Source organism: Protopterus annectens, chromosome 1.part2 (assembly GCF_019279795.1).
Source record: "Protopterus annectens isolate FY-2018-M chromosome 1.part2, PAN1.0, whole genome shotgun sequence".
NCBI classification, from domain to species: domain Eukaryota; kingdom Metazoa; phylum Chordata; order Ceratodontiformes; family Protopteridae; genus Protopterus; species Protopterus annectens.
The window spans coordinates 955,679,641-955,701,165 of record NC_056727.1 but is presented as its reverse complement, the minus strand read 5'-3'; the positions used below and the strand labels follow the sequence as shown (position 1 = coordinate 955,701,165).

General features: G+C 39.3%; 1 protein-coding gene across 1 annotated transcript in view; it reads right to left on the bottom strand.

Annotated features, from left to right (window-relative positions):
* The window catches only part of LOC122792185 (bone morphogenetic protein 8B-like), a 709,252-nt gene that overhangs the window by 460,861 nt on the left and 226,866 nt on the right, over positions 1-21,525 (bottom strand). The gene's annotated exons all lie outside the window — the stretch shown is intronic.

Here is a 21,525-nt window from a genome sequence, read left to right as displayed (position 1 = left end):
ATCAGCCAGCTGTGGGAGAAATGTAAGTTATAGGAGAAATACTGAACAGTAGGCAGGAGGGTGTGGGGGGAGAAAGGTAGTAGAGTACAGCACAGGGTACAGCAGGCCAGAAGGGAAAGAAAATGGAAAAAGTAGGGCTAGTTAGGAGAGAGCAGGAAAAAAGTAGTCTAGTAGCTAAATGGATGGACAGTGCCACCTAGTGGTACAAAATAAATGGGTCAAATATCTTAGAGGGTAAGAGAGTTAAGGGATAAACCAAAAAAGCTTGGTAGGCTGCTTGGCTAGCGCGGGGAAAAGTACAGTCACTATAGTAGTGAGCACAGATAGAAAATTAGGTTTACAGATATCAGTACATACACTTTTCGATGTCTTGTTTGAGGTTCTTCATGGGGTTTAAACAGAGTTCTTCATGGGTTTTAGCAGAGTCTCTCTGTAGAATCCCTTATTAGGAAAGTTTCAATGGAAGTAGAGAAGGGGTGGAATGCAACACGTACAGCTGTAGGGAGAAGAGCAGAACAATATAACCATTAGTGAAAGCAGGGGAGGGGTAAAATAAGCACAGAAGGATGAAGAAAAGAGATAACACAGTAGGCTAGAGAAAGGAGGGAAAAGGGAAAATAGGCACAATAGGCTGGAAGAAAGAGAGAATATAGAAGGATTGGAGAAAGAGAGGGAACAAGGTGGGAGTAAAAGAGAGAAAAGTAGTGTAATGGAAGAGCAAACAGAAGAAAATATTAGTAAATACTAAAATATTAATAAACAAACATTTCTTCAGTACACTAGAAGGTATAATAAAAAAACATATAATTGGATAAATTCAAAACTAAATTCCTCTCACAGAACTGACATTACTAGTCATACTCTGCCTGAAAACAAACACATTAATACTATTTTCCTTAGAGACCCCTGGGAAAAAAAAACTCCAAACTATGTCACATCAAGAATCACTAAAACAGCTGTATATAACCTTTCCCATAATGCTGCTATGTAAACATCAGCAACTCCTAGCCTTTCATTTGATAACCAATTATTTTCTCCTACCCAGTGTGGCTTTCAACCACATTACAGCACCAAAACTGCCCTACTACATTTCATAGATACCATTAATCAAAGTAAAAATTTCAGGTAATTTTGTTTGTACCCTTTTCCTGATCTTGTCAAAAGCTTTTGACACTGTTTCCCATCAACTACTCTTCCAAAGACAATTTTATAGGCCTCACAACTTCCACAAACAGCTGGTTCACCAACTACCTTAACAATCGCACCTAGTCTGTAAAATGGAATAAGTCCCGCTCCACCTTCTTTCCAATCACTGCACAAGAGGCCTCACAACTTCCTCAAACAGCTAGTTCCCCAACTACCTTAACAACCGCACCCAGTCTGTAAAATGGAATAAGTCTCACTCTACCTTCCTTCCAATCACTGCACAAGTCCCCCAAGGCTCCATACCTGGGCCAAAACGTTTCAATATCTTCATTAATAACATGTACAAGGAATCAAAATTCACCACTGTAAGACAACATGCTGATGGCTCAACTTTAGTTTGCTCAGTCCCGAATTTTCTTACCTTGGAAACCTTTACACAGGAAGCTTTCACCTCTATAGAAGCTGGCTAAATAAATCTCAGTTGCTCTTAAACACCAACAAAACCAGTCTAGCCCTATTCCTTCCTAAAAACACAAATCAAAACAACACTGACCTTAATATAATCTCCTCAAACAACATAAAAATTGAAAATGCTACCAACACAAAATTTCTAGGAGTTATCATTAATAATAACAAGTTATAATTTGATCTGCACATTTACATTGTAGTCAAAGAGACACACTGCAAACTAGGCTCTCTTCATAGAACAAGCACCTGGTAAGTGATCAAAGTAAAAAAAAATAGCTACCACTTCCCTTCTCCTTCCTACCCTCCTACATGCCTCAACAATATTCACAAATCTGAACTCTTCCACCAAATACAAACCAGAAAGCACCTACAACAAAATTAGCAAATCTGCCTGCAGCCTCCCAAACTGGCCCTATCACTGCATGGTGCGCAATACCCTCAACCATCTTGAACTTCCTCAACACATCACCCTCTCCCAGCTACTCACAGCACACAAAACACTTCACCATCTACTTAAATCACCCTCACTGTCAAATCTCATCCAATGCCATGTACCAAATAGAACCCTAAGATCCTCAGAACTTAAACTACCTTTGGCTAATAAATCTAATAATTATTATGGTGAGTTGCTATTCTCTGTCACCATCTTCATGGTATGGAACAAACTTTCAAACCACATCAGGCTTTTAAATAAAATGCAAAAATTCAAACCCACCCTAAAATATCATCTGGCAACTAAGTAAACTATGCAACTGTACCACGCCTACAGTTTGAGGTGTGCAACCCTAGCTCTGTCTTCTATGGTTATTACACAAGTGTATAAATATAGTATTTTTGATTTTAATCACAAAATCTTGAAAATATGTAGTTTTCTTAATTGGATAAGCTTTGTAAATAGCATCTGTTGACCATTTACTTTAAAATCCTTTGTAAATAATGTTTGTTGACTAGTTTTATTTTGAATTTTCAAAAAATTATTACTTTCCTTGTTTTAGAGCTTTTCTCCCTGGGTCTCACCTGAAAATGGACTTTTCAGTTTCCAGATGGACTTTCCTGGTAAACAAAATCAAATAAATAAATAAATAAATTATCAGATGGCTATCACACTCTAACAAATGTCAGTTAAAAATTAGCTTTACGTGTTTTTTTTTTAAACAGCTCTTAATCTACACTCTCTTTCATGTCCCATTAAGAACTTCAATGAAGAATTAGCATGTTGCACTACTGACCTCCCCCAACATACATGCTTGTTTTGCATGTATGTTTTTGCTTGCATAACGATCACCATTGCTGGATACTAACACTGTCAGTTTAAATGTTGTGATACCATATTAGGAGAATCAGTTATGCAACTTGAAAATGGATTTAAGATTAGTGAGATAGATCTATGCCTTGTTTAATGTGCACTGCTCACGTATATATTGTATTTTGCATTTATATTAATATTGTCGAATTTATTGCTTACTGATAGAGCTTTTCTTCCCAACTTTCTGCTGTAAAAGGGCTATGCCCTCTCAGAAAAAAACATGATACTTAACTATAACAACCAACCAACCAACCAACCAACCAAACAAACAAACAAATAAATAAAAGATGCAGCATTCCTTGCCAATGAATTTAACAGATAACTTCCCTCCATTAAACTACTTAAAAAAATGGCACCCCAACCCTCTTCTATTAAGACACCCTAACACTCCATATTTTAAGTTTAAGAGCAGTAACAGAAATATTTGTTAGCTACTAGGAAAGGTACTGCAGTAGAAAAAGTCACACAAAGATAGCCTACATCCAAGATACCTATTAGCAGCAGACATAATCTCCACTCTTTTGGGACCTTTTGGGTTTATGTTTAAAGGTTTTCATCCTCCCTGTGTTCTAGAAAGGTGGCACAGCTACACTATACACAAAAAATAAAACTCTGTCTTCCAGAGCACTACAGACAAGTAATAACGGTATACCTTCATAAATTCGACAACCACATCTTCGACACTGATGCCATGAACTGCAAACAGCGAAATTTGAAAATCATGAAAACTGAAGTGCCGAATTACAAATCCTTGCCCCCTTTCTGACCCATGGTAGCACTCGTTTCGATGGTGGAGCAATCAGAAATGTCGAAAGTCAATATTTTTACAATGTTTAGGGAAGTCGGTGTGACGGAATTTGGCTAAACGGTTCGCTTTTAAGCACATTCAGAAATGTGCTTTAGAACATATGAAGGTATAACGTAATAACACTTCCCTTCCTCAGAAAATGCATGTAAACTTAGTAACACAATAGCTGCAGCAATATGTAAATAAATATAGAATACAAATCAAAGAGCAATTTCTCTTACCCAACATGGCTGTCAACTCCATCACAGCACTGAAATTGCCCATTTACATTTCCTAGATAACTTTAATCAAAGTAAAACCTCAGGTAATTTTGTTTCCACCCTTTTCCTGGACTTGTCAAAAGCCTTCAACATGGTCTCACATTAACTTCTCCTCCAGAGACTAAATCTTCTAGGCCTCACAACCCCTCAACTAACTGTTTCACCAGCCACCTAAACAATTGCACCCAGTCTGTAAACTGGAATAAGTCCCACTCCAAATTCCTTTCAATCACTGCACAAGTCCCCCAAGGCTCCATACTTGGGACAATACTTTTCAATGTCTTCATTAATGGCATGCACAAGGAATCAATACTCACCACCATAATACAATATGTTGACAACTCAACTTTAGTTTGTTCAACCCCAAATCTTCCTACCTCAGAAAGAAGCACACAGGAAGCTTTCACTTCTATAGAAACTAGATACATAAATCTCAGTTCCTGTTAATCCCCAACAAAACCATACTAATCTTAGTCCTTCCTGAAAACATAAATCTACATATTGTATTTTGCATTAATATTAATATTGTCAAATGTATTGTTTATTGATACAGCTTTTCTTCCCAAGTCTCTGCTGCAAAGGGGCTATGCCCACTCAGAAAAAAAATACGATACTTAACTGTAATAAACAAACACATAAATAAACGATGCAGCATTCCTTGTCAATGAATTTAACAGATACCTCCCCTACATATAACCAGCACCCCAACCCTCTTCCATTAAGATACCCTGGCACTTCATATTTTAATTTTAAGTTAAAAGCATATTCATCAGCTACTAGGAAAAGTACTGCAGTAGAAAATGTCACACTGAGATAGCCTACATCCAAGATACCCATTAGCAACAGACTTCATCTCCGCTCTTTTGGCACCTTTTCAGTTTATGTTTAAAGGTTTTCATCCTCCCTATGTTCTAGAAAGGGGGGCACAGTCACATTACACAAAGAATAAAACTCTCTATCCTCCAGAGCATTACAGACAAGTAATAACACTTCCCTTCCTCAGAAAATGCATGCAAACTTAGTAACACAAGAACTGCACCAATATGTAAACAAATATGTTGTTGCCTTAACAAGGGCAGTGGTCACTATCAAACATTTGGCTTTATTAAAACACTCAAAACAATACAGTTGCTGAAAGACTGAGAGTGATTCCACAAATACCTTAACATGTTCCAAGTTAAAGTATAAAAACAAATTAAAAATACATTATAAAGGATATGATAGGGTCTGGAAGTCAATATGATTCAGCACTGATATTCATATGAGATGCATATAGGTATGTACAGTATTTATACTGACCCTTTTACTTTTTTAAGAGAAAGAGTCTGCCTGACGATGCCTATAAGAAGCTATAGCTCTCACCTTGGAAGAAATAGTTCTAAATAATTTATCACTATACATAGTTTGTGATATCTTGGTAATGTTTGAGTGTAACAGTGTTTGTCAAAGTTTTGTTTAAAAAATGTTTTGATGGTAGTTGTGATGCCCGTGCCCTGGGCCAGCAATCAAGGAGCCTCAATCCTCACCACTAACACCTGAGAGGACATCTCATATAGGAGAAAGGATAACAAATACACACAGTAAAGTGCAATTTCCCTTAAGAGCACACAGAGATCACAGTCAGTCTGGGGATGGTCGCTCCCTTGCTCTCCATGTCCCCAGTAACACTCTCCACTGGCACAGCAAAAGGATCCAGATCTCAGCCTAGCTGGCAAGCTAACCTCCAGTATCCTCTCTGTCCAACCAGTTCTTCGTGTCCCTGCCCAAGTAGCTGACACACACACACACACACACACACACACACACACACACACACACACACTTTGAGATAAGTATTTATACAACTTCACAGACACTCCTGGGAAAGGCAGACACAGATTCTCCAGCTGTGCCCCTATACCCAGACTATACTGCAGTAATTCCTGCCACCACCAGCTAATAATTATCAGCTACCCAAAGGCCCTTAAAAGGGTGTCAATTATTACTGTGCAATATTATTATCCAATTGGTAAGTGTGACTAAACAGTTTTAAGGCTTATTAGAGCAGCTTTGTACAATAAACTCTATAAATATGCAATATACTCTAGAGCTTAACTTATCTCTACATAAACCAGCTACAGCTGAAAAGGGTTTAAAATATTTAATAATAAATACTAAAAACACAAGAAAATACTATTACACCACAGTGCCATTCAAGAGTTCAGAGATAATAATTCAGTAGTACAGTTCTGACATAACAGAAAAACACTTAGTCTAATCTTTTCTAATTCCTAGCTATTTCTACAAGAAAACATACTTCTAAAGTAACTTACTTACATAGAACATAGGCAGTGCTGAGTTGGATAGTCCAAGATCAAAATGCTTACAGTCTCTCTCTGTGCAATAGTTTTTAAAATCACTAAAAAAAATTTCTGTTGGACCCTCCCAGATTACATCATTTTGACACTTAGGCTTCCCAGTATACATACTACATCCTTTTGACAGCTAGCCTGGGAATCCCAGGCCAACAGGCTACATTATTTAGCAAGCTAACACCTGCTCAGGAAGCTACAACAATAAAAGACATTTCACATGTACACTCTAGTAATTATTCCTTTAGTTAAAACAATAGAAATAATGTACTAGCCCATACAGGCTGACTCCAAGCTTCTACAGATCAAAGGATAAATTTGAAATAATTTTAACTTCAAAAGAAAGATTTTAAATGCTTGACTTAGTTTTCCTTACAGCAGAAGGCAATGTTGTTACAATCTTGAAGTTCAATATTTTACATTTGCAAATGATAGAATTATCTGCACAACTCTATCCGGCCAGGCTGGCAGCCTTCACCCATCTCTACCAGTCTTCACATTTCTCCTCCCTGGAGAAATCAAGCTAGTTTTTCAAGTGATCCTTGAGAAACGCTTCTTGAGAGGGTTAGGTCTATCTGAGTATACCTATCCCATTCTCTGTCTTGAGAGCCCATCTGCATTGGCATTGCTACTCCCACTTTGGTGCTGCACGGACATGTCATATGTTACAACCCCAGGCTCCAGCTTAGCAACTTGGCATTTTGCTGACTGGCTCTGTTTAACCATGTTAGAGGGTTGTGATCTGTCATAACAGTGAATTTCCTTCCATACAGATAAGGCTGAAGTTTCTGCAGTGCACACACTATAGCCAGACATTCCTTGTCTACAGCTGTATAGCATTCCTCCCTGGGTTGGAGCCTATGACTGAGATAAACCACTGGGTGCTCTTTCCCCTCAGAAGAAATCTGGCTAAGTACAACCCCCACCCCATGGTTCAAAGCATCCACTTGCACAACACATTCCTTGCTGTAATCTGGACTGGCTAACATGGGGGGTCCTCCCAAAGCTTCTTTAACCTTCTGGAATGCCGGCTCACATGCTGGGGTCCACACTACCTTATCTGGCCTGTTCTTCCTTGTCAGGACTGTGAGGGGAGCAACTATGGTACTATAACTGGGGACGAACTTTCTGTAGTACCCTGCTGTCCCTAAAAATGCCCTCACCCGCTTTTTAGTAACAGGTACAGACCATGCCCGAATGGATTCCACTTTGGCAGGTTCTGGCCTTATCATACCACTCACCACGCTATGCCCGAGGTAGGAAACCTCTGCCATTCCCACCTGACATTTGCTCGGCTTAATAGTCAACCCTGTCCTCTGTAGTCTGCCTAGCACCTCCCTTTCATGCTGAAGGTGCTCTTGCCAGGAATGACTGTAGCTGGCAATATCATCTAGGTAAGCAAGGGCAAACTCTCCTGCTCCTGCTAGGATACAATCTACCAGCCTCTGGAAAGTCACTGGGGCATTCTTCATTCCAAAGGGCACTCATACAAGCCAAAACGGGTCACAAAGGTTGACTTCTCTATAGCACTGGGAGTCAAGGGCACCTGCCAGTAACCCTTGGTAAGATCAATGGTTGTAAGATACTAAGCCCTACACAGCTGCTCTGGTCTTCATCTGTCCTAGACGTGGGGTAAGCATCCAACTCTGTGTGACTATTTAATTTCCTGTAGTCCACACAGAACCGGGTGCTGCCATCCTTCTTTGGCACCAGCACCACTGGGGAAGCCTAGGGACTGTTGGACTCTTGAATCACCCATAGTTCCAACATCTCCTGTACCTCTTCCCTCAGGGTCTGTCTGACTCTCTCAGGCACCCTATAAGGGGCCTGCCTAATAGGCCTTTGGGGTCCTGTATCCACCTGGTGCTGCATCAGGTGGGTGCACCCTGGTTTCCCAGTGAACATGTCCCCAAATTCCTGCAACACTGCTCGAATTTCCCGAACCTGGGTAGGAGATAGCTGCTGGGATATTGCTACTCCTTCCACTGAGGTGTCAGTCTGAGCCTCACTGAGGAAATCAGTCACCAGATCTCCCTCAGATTCCTCCTGTAATCTACTGCAAATGCTCAGCACAAGAGCCTCCCTATCATGGTAAGGATTCATCATGTTAACATGGTACAATTTGTGCCCCTGCCATCTGCCTAGCAGTTCCACTATGTAGTTAACATCACTTACCTTTCTTACCACCTTGTAGGGACCCTCCCAAGATGCTTGCAGCTTGTTGTGTCTGACAGGAATGAGAACCATTACCTGCTTCCCCACAGCATACTTTCTAGCTTGAGCATTCCTGTCATACCACACATTTTTCTGTTGTTGGGCTTCTGCCAGATTCTCTTGGGTCAAGCCCATAAGTTCCCTGAGCCTTGTCCTGAGGGTTAGGACATATGCCACAACAGACTCCTTGTGAGACTCACACTCACCTTCCCACTCATCTCAAATTAAATCTAGAGTTCCCCTCACCCTATGCCCATACAGTAACTCAAAGGGTGAAAAACCTGTGGATTCCTGGGGAACCTCTCTGTAAGCAAACAACAGATGGGGCAAATATTTGTCCCACTCCCACTTAAACTGATCTGCAAATGCCCATAGCATGGACTTGATTGTAGAGTTTAACCTCTCAACAAGACTTTTAGTCTGGGGATGGTAGGGGTGGTCTTCATGTGCTTCACCCCACAGGACTTCCACAGACAAGCCAGCAGGTCTGACATGAAATTGGCACCTCTGTCAGACAGTATTTCTTTTGGGAAACCCACCCTGCTGAAAATCTCCAACAAAGCATGTGCCACCTTCTCTGCCTCAATGGAGGACAAAGCCACTACCTCAGGGTATTGTTTAACATAATCCACTACCACTAAGATATACTTCTTCCCTGTCCCTTCTTCCCCAACCTGCAGAAAGGTTGAGCTGTCCATTCTCTGAGGATATTGTATCTCCACTGCCAAAAAAACAAGGAAAGCAGTCCCACAGGATCAAAAACGTTGTGATTGCAGTAAATCCAATAAGTGAAGATGTTCACGAATGTAATTACTTTTTTAAGACTTTAGAACTTTATTTATACACAAGCACTTTCGGAAGGCTTTGTATCCTTCCTTCCTCAGACCAAACAACTCATCAAGAATTGGTTCTCACTTAAATACAGTCCCAATTAAATAATTAATGACATCATAGGTGAGAACCATCTTTTTTTAAAAACATTTTATACTAAAACATCATGATTACAAACTTTAAAGTGCGTAAATTCAAATTGTGCATAACATTAAAACACATCCATAATTAATAGAACCTTTGGATATAAATAATAATGTAAATATTATATATAATTGCTATTCATCCTTACTAATAAAAATATATATAATAAATCTAAACATTATCTACAAGGCCTTATTGTTTCTAATGGAACCATCCCTCCCTACAAATGAAAAGGCTAATATAAAGAACACCATATCTGAAGCAACTGTCTAATATCAAAATAAATATTAATAAAATACATCCTATGTATTCTGATAAATACTAAAATCCAACCCGAACTGAATACTAAAACAATACATATGTATACCCCGCACCATCAATGCATTTAATACATAAAATGTGTGATATATAATCAATGTTGTGTATTAAGCGATAAGTAAATGAGGATCACAAATGTGTTATGTAAAATGTATGTATATTGTATAGTGTATATCGGGTTATGTATAAACCAATAAATAGATGAGGATCACATACCCCATACTCCCCCCCCCCACATCTCCCTTTTTTAAAAATACATCAAAAATTTATGTAACACTAATAAAATTATGTGTATAGCTATTATAAAATTATCTTAAAAAGGCACAATCATCTGGGCAGATGTAAAAACAAATGAAAAATGTTTCTTACATGTTATTATAACTTTTTACCTCCTTAACGCTAACTGTTTTAATATACAAGTCAAGGAGATTGATTCATTTAATCCAGGGTTTATATGTGCCCCAGTTCTTATCTGCCAAAAGAGTTCCTCCCTCTCCAGTTTAATTTGCCAAGGGCCTAATTTTTGATCTGTGTTAATTTGTCTTAATACTGCAAAATTAAAGACATGATCTGGGTACTCAATAACATGGCAAGCTAGTGCGTTGTTTACATCCCTCTTAGATATTGCATATATGTGTTCGTATATGCGTTTTCGTAACACTCTCTTGGTCTTCCCTATATAGAAGGCCGAGCAACTGTTACAAATAGCAACATACACTACCGCTTTAGAAGCACAATTAAAATTGCCTAAGATTTTGTATTTCTGTTTATTTATTATAACATTTTGCCCTTCCTGTATATATTTGCACTGGCGACATGCCCCACATTTTGTCATTCCTTTCAATCTATGAAACCCTATTCTCTTATTCCTTTCTAACAGGGATTTTAGACTGAAGACTTTTCTATAAGTAACTCCTGGCGAAGATCCAAGGATATCTAACAAGTGCTTATCTTCTACAATAATTGACCAATTCTTTTGCAAAATATTTCTTATAAAACGATGGTCCACTGAAAATGTGCACAAAAATCTAATACCAATATTAGCAGTTCTGGTGTTGATACCCTCAGTCGTGGTAACTTCTTGGTTTATCACCGTATGGGTTACTTGTGTATTCAAAATAGGTTTAAAATACCCTGTCTGCCTTTTAAACAAAACTTCATTTTTAACTTCAGCTATCAAGGGCCCGGGGTACCCTCTATTTGAGAACATATTACTCAAATTATTACATTCGTCCATAAAATCTACCTCTCCTGTAATCATACGTGCTGCCCTTACCATCTGTCCTTTAACCACCGCTCTTTTTTGATGGTAAGGGTGGCAGCTACTAAAATGTAAAAAACCGTTAGAGTAAGTTGGTTTACGGTAGATTTTACTAATGAATCTGGACTCAGTAAAATCTTTACTTAACCATATATCCAAATAATTAATTTCGTTAGTATGGACTTCATACGTGAAGTCTAAAAAATCAGTAAATGTCTTCATATCATCAATAAAGGGTGCTATTTCCTCCAAAGGGCCTTTCCATAGAAAAAACATGTCGTCCTGGTATCTAGTATACCAGGCGACATGTCTTTTAAAAGTGATGTTGTTAAATAGAAATGAGTTTTCCCATTGAGCCATGACACAGTTGGCAAATGCCCCCCCACATGGAGAGCCCATAGCTACTCCTGACGTCTGCTTGTATGTTAAGCCATTAAAATCAAAAAAGCTATATTTCAAAATAAGCTCTAATGATTGTGCCTTTTTAAGATAATTTTATAATAGCTATACACATAATTTTATTAGTGTTACATAAATTTTTGATGTATTTTTAAAAAAGAGAGATGTGGGGGGGGTATGGGGTATGTGATCCTCATCTATTTATTGGTTTATACATAACCCGATATACACTATACAATATACATACATTTTACATGACACATTTGTGATCCTCATTTACTTATCGCTTAATACACAACATTGATTATATATCACACATTTTATGTATTAAATGCATTGATGGTGCGGGGTATACATATGTATTGTTTTAGTATTCAGTTCGGGTTGGATTTTAGTATTTATCAGAATACATAGGATGTATTTTATTAATATTTATTTTGATATTAGACAGTTGCTTCAGATATGGTGTTCTTTATATTAGCCTTTTCATTTGTAGGGAGGGATGGTTCCATTAGAAACAATAAGGCCTTGTGGATAATGTTTAGATCTATTATATATATTTTTATTAGTAAGGATGAATAGCAATTATATATAATATTTACATTATTATTTGTAACCAAAGGTTCTATTAATTATGGATGTGTTTTAATGTTATGCACAATTTGAATTTACGCACTTTAAAGTTTGTAATCATGATGTCTTAGTATAAAATGTTTTTAAAAAAAGATGGTTCTCACCTATGATGTCATTAATTATTTAATTGGGACTGTATTTAAGTGAGAACCAATTCTTGATGAGTTGTTTGGTCTGAGGAAGGAAGGATACAAAGCCTTCCGAAAGTGCTTGTGTATAAATAAAGTTCTAACGTCTTAAAAAAGTAATTACATTCGCGAACATCTTCACTTATTGGATTTACTGCAATCACAACATTTTTGATCCTGTGGGACTGCTTTCCTTGTGTTTTTTTTTTTTTTTTTTTTTTGTTCTACACAGTTTGTCTGGCGGTTTTTGGTGCTATCTCCACTGCCAGTCTGACTGTTCTTCGCAGAAAGGTTGAGCTGTCCATTCTCAGAGGATATTGTATCTCCACGGACAGTCTGATTGTCCTCCTGGATGCTGTTTTCTGATGCAGCTATAACCAAGGCTGCAGTCAGGTCTGCCTTAGTCAGGTTTCCATGCACCAGTCCCCTAGCCTGGCACATCTCCACTAGCTGGCTCCCTGTCAGCTTTCCATACTCCTCTGCTGACATGCTGCCTGCTTACCCTGACTAACTAAGCTAACAAAAGAAATAAAACAATTGTGATCTGAACTCTGAGTATTCACTGTGTGGCTGATTTAATGTACAAAACACCTTCAGAGATCATTGTACATAAGCTACAGGATTCACTCTACCCACACCACTACAAGCCAATTAGTATTTGCCAAGTAATTAATATGTTCATATGTTCATAGGTTCATAGGTAGATACTAGGCTATTGGCCCTAGGGCCTATATAAGCCTAGCCAAAGGTACCCTGGCTTTCGCCACCCAAGAAAATTATTTTCCAGTGCCACTGACGAACAGAGCCACAGAAGTGATCCCCGGGGTGAATTTCCTATCTCCCATCCAATCATCAAGATTTTTCTTGAACAGTGCTAATGAGGAGCTTTGTTTGATATAGATAGGTAGTTTGTTCCAGAGTATGGGAAGTCTCTGGGACAGGAATCTATCCCTCCAGCATGTTCTGTTTATTGTGGTGACGAGGTTTAGGTCCCTAGAACATGTAGCTCGCAGGGATTGGGATTTCTTTAAGTGGAGCATGTCTAAAAGCTCTGGGTTTGACATAGCTTTGTGTGTTAGGCAGAGATCGCCTCTGAGTAGGCGATATGCAATGGCGTAAAGCTGCAGGTTTTTGAGACGGTTTGCATAGGGCATCTCTTTGAGGCCGGTAATCCTCTTTGTGAGGTATTTCTGTGGCCTTTCCAGTTGTTGTAGATGTCTTGTGAGGCACATACCAAAAGGGACATTTTACTCTATAATGGGTCTAATGAGTGATGAGTAGAGGGGAACAATGACCTCTTTTTTCCTGGATGAGAAACCTTTTGTGATGAGGTGTGCCACATAGAAGGATTTCCTGACTACAGTGGCAATGTGATTATCAAAGGAGAGACTACTGTCCACCTGTGTCCCAAGGTCTCTTATCACACTTTCGGTGTTAAGTAGACTACCACCTATGTGATAGTTCATGGGTATTGAGTTTTTACCAAAAGGAATGACAATGCACTTTTTGGCATTGATCTTGAGGCCATGGCTTTGACACCAGGCATCTGTCTCAGCAAGGCCCTTTTGTAGGATGTCCACATTTTTTGGAGTTTTGATTATAGCTCCTAGTTTGCAGTCATCTGTGAACTTCGTTAGCCAAAGACCTTCTGTGTTGGCCTGTACTTCAGAGAAATAGATACCAAACAGGAGAGGACCCAGGACTGAACCCTGTGGTACTCCATTTGTCACTGGTCTGAAGCTGGATTTGGAGTCTGCTACTTTCACAGTGTGGGTTCTGTCTGTGAGCCAGTTGGCAACCCATCTTGTGACATAGGGATTTATACCTAGTTTAGTGAGTTTATCTATAATTCCAGAGTGGGGGATGGTGTCAAAAGCCTTGGCGAGATCTAGATAGGCTGTGTGAACCACCTTACCCTTATCTACGGCTTTGGTGACTGCTTCAAAGAAGTCTATCAGGTTTAGGAGACATGATCTGCCTTTTACAAACCCGAACTGGGCGGGGTCCTGAGTTTGGAGATTACCAATGTCATTGTTTATAAGTTCCATGATGATATGCTCCATGGCCTTGCAGACCAGGCTCATTAGGCTAATGGGGTGGTAGTTTCTGGGGTCTGTCCTGGCTCCCCCTTTGTGGAGTGGGATAACTGTCACTGTGCACCATTCAGTGGGCACATAGCCTGAGGTGAGGCTATGATTGAACATGGTACTTAGGTGGGGTGCCAGTTCGTTCTGTAGTTCATGTAGAACACAGCCTGGGATGTCGTCAGGTCCCATGGATGCTGTGTTCTTGGCTTTGGATAGTGTGTTTTTTACCTGTGCAGCCGTGATTACAGGAACTTTGCATTCTTCTGGTATAGAGATGGGCCCTTTAGGGGATGACAGAGGGGTAAAGTTAGCACTGAACCTATTTGCCAGGATGTTGGCAATATCCGTTGGTTCTGTATATTTAGTGCCATTGTGCTGTAACTCAGAGCAGATTTGAGTGCTGCCATTGAGATTCTTGACATAGCTATAGAATGCTTTGTGGTTGTCTTTAGAGTCAGTGGCGATTTTGTTTTCATAACTAGCTTTGGAGGATTTTATGAGGGATCTCAGCTTCTTACTGAAGCTGACCAGGGAGTTTCTCCAATCATGGGATTTTACTCTTTTTTTGTAACAGTTTCTTTTTTCTGTTGTAGAGTTTGTTTATGGCAGGGGACCACCAGAATGGCTTCCTTTTTTGGAGGATAGCATCTTGGTTCTGTTAGGGATTGCATGATCCATGCACTCATGTAAGTGCTTATAAAGTGCATTTGTGTAGGATTCAGCAGTCATACCTCTATTGTCCGTCAGCATGGGTGTCATGAAGTTTGCCACTTCTGTCTTAAGAAGCGTGAAGTTGGCTTTGGAGAAATATTTTACTGTGGTTTCCCTAATGGGGGGTGGGGGAGGGATGTGGATATCTAGGGTGATTAGCTTATGGTCGGATCTGACCAACGAGGAATTGACCTCTGGTGTGGAGCACTGGTTGCCCATGTTGGTAATAACCAGGTCTAGGATATTTCTGCCCCTGATGGGGGTGTGGATAAGTTGATCCATGGCATTGGAATTTATGAATTCCAGAAAACGTTGAGCACAAGAGTTGGTACATGAGTAGTTTTCCCAGTTAATGGTAGGGTAGTTGAAATCGCTCATTATTAGGGTGTTAGGTTGTACCCCAATATTTTCCAGTGTATTAAGAAATGAGGAGTGGGAATCCTGGGGCATGGTGGGGGATCTGTAGCAAGCTACAATTTGGATTGCGGTCTTGCCCAGAGTTAGTTGCACTTGGATAATCTTGGATGCATTATGCTGAGCAACTAGCCTGGAGGTGTGTATATAATTAATGAATATGGACACACCTCCGCTTTTAGTGTTTCAGTCCAGGTTAGGTGGCCGAAAGGTGTGGTATGAATTATAGCCTGGTAATGCAGGGGTACTCTCTGGAGCCTTGAACCAGGTCTCTGTCACTGCACAGATGTCGATGTTCTCCATTTTAAGGAGTGCCTCAAGAGAGTGTATTTTGAGGTTTAGACTTCTAGTATCGAGTAGCAATACCCTCAGATTCTTCTTGCCTGTACCTGTTAGGGTGGTGAATTTGTCATTTGAACCTTGCCTAAAAAAGGCACTATAGGGGTGGCTAGAGCCTTAGTCAGTATCCGGAATTCCAGGGATGACAGGTGCAGGCCATCTCTGGCAAAGCATCTTGGTTGTCGATCATGTCATCCCAGGCAGACAGATACTGGATCCCCTTAGAATGACACCAGAAGCTTAGCCAATTGTTGAAGTCAATCATTTTGTCCTTGTACTGTGGTATCATTCTGGGTGATGGCAGGATGCTACTCAGGGCTAGGGTCATATCTGCCTGGGCTACAAGATCGGACAGCTCCTCCATGTCCCTTTTCATGTAGTCCAAGGAGGTAGGTGATATGGATATCCCACTAATGCCCACCAATTAACATGTGAAGTGGATCTCACCACTGAAAACCAATTAATATGTGAAGATATCCCAACCACTGCCACCAATTAATATGTGAGTATATCTTATCCCAACCACTGCCACCAATTAATATGTGACACCCGTGCCCTGACTCAGCAATCAAGGAGCCTCAATCCTCACCACTAACACCAGACAGGGTGTCTCATATAGGAGAAAGGATAACAAATGCACACAGTAAAGTGCAATTTCCCTTAACAGCACACAGAGATCCCAGTCAGTCTTGGGCTGGTTGCTCCCTTGCTCTCTAGGTCCTCAATAACACTCCCCACTGGCACAGCTATAGGGTCCAGATCTCAGCTTAGCTGGCAAGCTAACCTCCAGTACCCTCTCTGTCCAACCAGTGCTTCATGTCCCTGCCCAAGTAGCTCACGCACACACACACACACACACACACACACACACACACACACACACACACACACACACACACACACACACACACACACACTTTGAGATAAGTATTTATACATCTTCACAGACAATCCTGGGAAAGGCTGACACAGATTCTCCAGCTGTGCCCCTATACCCAGACTATATGGTAGTCATTCCTGCCACCACCAGCTAATAATTATCAGCTACCAAAAGGCCCTTAAAAGGGTGCCCAATTATTACTGTGCAATATTATTATTCAATTGGCAAGTGTGACTAAACAGTCTTAAGGCTTATTAGAGTGGCTTTGTACAATAAACTCTATAAATAAGCAATGTACTCTAAAGCTTAACCTATCTCTACATAAACCAGCTACAGCTGAAAAGGGTTTAAAATATTTAATAATAAATACTAAAAACACAAGACAATTCTACTACACCACAGTGCCATTCAAAAGTTCAGAGATCACACAGAAACTTAAAATAATTCAGTAGTACAGTTATGACTTAACAGAAAAACATGTAGTATAATCTTTTCTAAGTCCTAGCTATTGCTACAAGAAAACATACTTCTAAAGTAACTTACTTACATAGAACATATGCAGTGCTGAGTTGGATAGTCCAAGATAAGAATGCTTACAGTCTCTCTCTGAGCAATAGCTTTTAAAATCACTAACAAACATGTCTACTGGGCCCTCCCAGATTACATCATTTTGACACTTAGGCTTCCCAGTATATACATTACATCATTTTGACACCTAACCTGAGGTTCTCAGGCCAACAGGCTACATTATTTAGCAAGCTAACACCTGCTCAGGAAGCTACAACAATAAAAGACATTTCACATGTACACTCTAGTAATTATTCCTTAAGTTAAAACTTTAGAAAGAATGTACTACCCCAGACAGGCTGACTCCGAGCTTCTACAGATCAAAGGATAGATTTGAAATAATTTTAACTTCAAAAGAAAGATTTTAAATGCTTGACTTAGTTTTCCTTACAGCAGATGGCAATGTTGCTACAATCTTGAAGTTCAACATTTTACATTTACAAATGATAGAATTATCTGCACAACTCTATCCGGCCAGGCTGGCAGCCTTCACCCATCTCTACCAGTCTTCACAGTACTTATTAAAAGACTATAAGTCAGAGGGCAAGAGAAATGATGATCCCCAATAGGAAGCACAAGTAGGTTTGTAAGATGAAACAAAACAAAATCTAACCAAATTATGAAGGTATCTGAAGACTTAAAAATATTTAGTTGCAATATGATCCTGTCAAATGCTCAAGAATGCTGTTAAGAAACTTAAACCTAAAACTGTCATACTTCTGAAAATACAATATCTAGGAAAATAAACATGCAAAGGAAGCATTATTAAAATTTGTGATACTAGGGGGTACTTAGTAATCAGAGCTGCAAGATTAAATTTAAATGTTGAGATGTTTTTGCTTATTGCAATGTGTGATTTATAGGGATAACTTGAAGAAAATAGCATTGATACAAGGAGGACTGCCCTGGAAGTGTGGAAAATGTGTGATTTGAGAATTTAACGATAGAAAAAGAAAAAAAATGACAGTGAGCCCTTATTTTGGTAGAATAATTAATCTAGTTAGCAGGAAATTCTTCTATCTGGATATGTGGGGAAACACAGCATAGCAACAAAATGGAGAAAAAGTAATAAAGATCCAAACATATTGGAAGCGATTGAGGATAGGAGATACACAGATCTCTTGAAATGAAGCAAAATTAAAGTTTAAGCCAGCAGCCAACTTGAAAAGCTAATTATGTGATATAGGGTATACCAGGTAAACAGGATTAAAATTAAAAGATGACTAGGATTAGGTGATATAGGGTTTATCAGGTAAACAGGATGGAAATTAAAAGATGACTAGTAATTAGGTGATATAGGGTATACCAGGTAAACAGGATTAAAATTAAAAGATGACTAGGATTAGGTGATATAGGGTATACCAGGTAAACAGGATGTCATTTAAAAGATGACTTGTAATTAAGTGATATTGGGTATACCAGGTAAACAGGATGTCATTTAAAAGATGACTTGTAATTAGATGATATAGGGTATACCAGGTAAACAGGATGTAATTTAAAAGATGACTAGTAATTAGGTGATATAGGGTATACCAGGTAAACAGGATGAAATTAAAATATCACTAGTAATTAGGTGATATAAGGTGTACCAGGTAAACAAGATGGAAATTAAAAGATGACTCATAATTAGGTGATATAGGGTATACCGGGTAAACAGGATGGAAATTAAAATATGATTAGTAATTAGGTGATATAGGGTATACCAAATAAACAAGATGGAAATTAAAATATGACTAGTAATTAGGTAATATAGGGTATACCAGGTAAACAGGATGAAGCAGGCAGGGCAATTAAAAGATGACTAGGAAAAGAATTAATGTTACACAGAAAAAGTGGATAGAGATCTATAAGGTGCAGAGTTATACAACCAAATCATGAAAATGCAAAATTTTTGCATGGAAGTATCTTGACAGGTACTTCTATACACACTAAATAGGCTACAAAAGTGTTCCTGAAGATCAAAACACATGTTGGAGATGTGGAGATGAAGGTGAGGAGAGTGACGAAACTGGGAACACATTTCTGGAACTGTTCAGAACTGGGGAGATTTAAGCAGTCACTGTCACTACCTGGCATGCTAAATGAAATATTTGCTGCTAGACAAATTGAGTTAACATAAAACCTTTTTCTGCCTAGTTATAATTGGATCTCTGATATAGCATGTCATCATATTGTGCCTAAGAAAGCCATAACATGGAGACAGAAATCTAGGACACAACACAAGTGTCATGATGTGTGAAGATTAATGAATGAGACTGTAGGTATGGACGACAAAAAAGGGGTGCCACAGCCATATAAATAAAGGAGATCTGTAGCTACAATACGAGGACAGGCAAGCTATAGAATCAAAGTTTACATTAAACTAAGAGCTTTATATACTGAAAACAACCAGTGGGGGAGGAACCAGAGGAACACCAAGCTCAAGACGTTGACTGAATGGGCGGGCAGTTATTGTTTGTATCATTATCTAAAGTTAAACACGGACTCTATTGTCTAAAAACAATTGACACATATTTTGTCTGCTAATGACTTGGCTATAAATATTTTATGTGTTTAATAAAGCTGTTCAAAAACAGCAAAACACCATTATGCAGAACCTCTGCAAGAGTCCAGAAAGTTCTATGCTAAGCTACTGCTCAGTTTTCCTGTCTTCATCAATGCATTATCCTCAGTTGAGACAAATTTTAGAACCCCTATATAAACTGATCATCTAGTTATCTTGCATCATTCAGAAATCAATTCTTTAATCAAAACAAAGCTAAAAGATGAACTGGAAAGCAAAAGAAACTAACTGAAAGTTAAAATCTTTTAGTTAAATAGCTAATCTTTAGATCTTCAGAAACAAAATGGATACTATTTGATACCAGCAAGCAATCTGATAAACTTTCAGGGGACTGGAAGATGATAAACCCAGATGACAATCTTATAAATAAGGGGAGGTATCTATAATTACCAGTAATTCAGCCTGGACCTCACCTTATTATTCAGTCTTCATACTGCAAGACTAAAATGTAGTTTAATAAGTCAGCTAAGCAGGGCTGGGAAATATTAGTGTTCCTTTGTCCAGATGCCAGATCTGCTGCTGCACAGGGCATTCTTCTGCCATAACTTGAGTATGGCCTACCTGTTCTTCCTACAATCTCCTCTTCAACTCAGTCAATCCTGCAGACCCTTGTAAATAAAGTTTGCAGGTTTGTGGTCATGGTGTTATAGCACTCATATGGGAGCATCAGTGTCTCATAATGTAGAAAAGCCAACTATCTACCCGTTAAGCTCTACCTTTTTGGTGTAGAAAGATAAATTCCTGACTGTAATCCACCAAAGTGAGGTTAAATCAGTGACTCCAGCCAAGATGGAGGAGGAATCTTTATTCTGTGCCCACTCACCTCTTTTGGAAGTAGCATGTACTCGGGGAACATAGTTTGAAGGAATGTCACTTGCAAAGATCAGATTAATGCACATGAGGTGTCTACTCCCAGAAGCAGGGAGATCAGTATGCTAATGTCATTTCTAAAACATTTGATACAGTTTAGCACGACATCCATTGTATACCTTCCCGAGTTAAAACTTTATGGGAATGCACAAAAACCCTGCCATGCTACAAATAACTGCACCACCCCTGTTACTTGATTCTTTCCTAAAGGGAATGAATAGTCTGAAAGGCTCTTGCCTGGTGAGGAAATTATTGAGTCACTGAAGTGGCCATGACAGAGTCTACATGGTTTATTGCAGATGGGGAAAACAGCTCTCCATAAGGAGTATGCAGATCAACTTAAGATGTCTCTGTGGTGGGGATTTTGGCTTTGACTATGTCTCAAATGGCATGGATTTGATTTGTGGCCTGGATGATAGTGCATCCAGCTGTGGAGCATTAGGTGTGAGTGTTCACTGGCTCACATTTCCTGGGTAGATGTGTATTGTCAGAGTCCCACAGAATTACCACAACCTAGAAAAAGAATCAGAAATACAGCTCCTGTGGTAGGGAGGCAAGGAGAGTAAGACCATCAAGAAGTGTATAGCAGTCCAGATTAAGGGTGTTTCTGTATGGATGCATCCACCCACATCAGTCCAGCATCATAGATGTTCTACCACTTTTTCACATAGAGTACTACATGTGGAGGAGCATCCAAAAATCCACCAACCCTGATGCATAATGACTCTAAAATCCATGGCTCTTGCTGCCCTCCCCAGTATCTACAGAATATGGATACACGGGGGACTACAAGAGACAATTAGGGACAAGACCTGATGGTGTTGGTG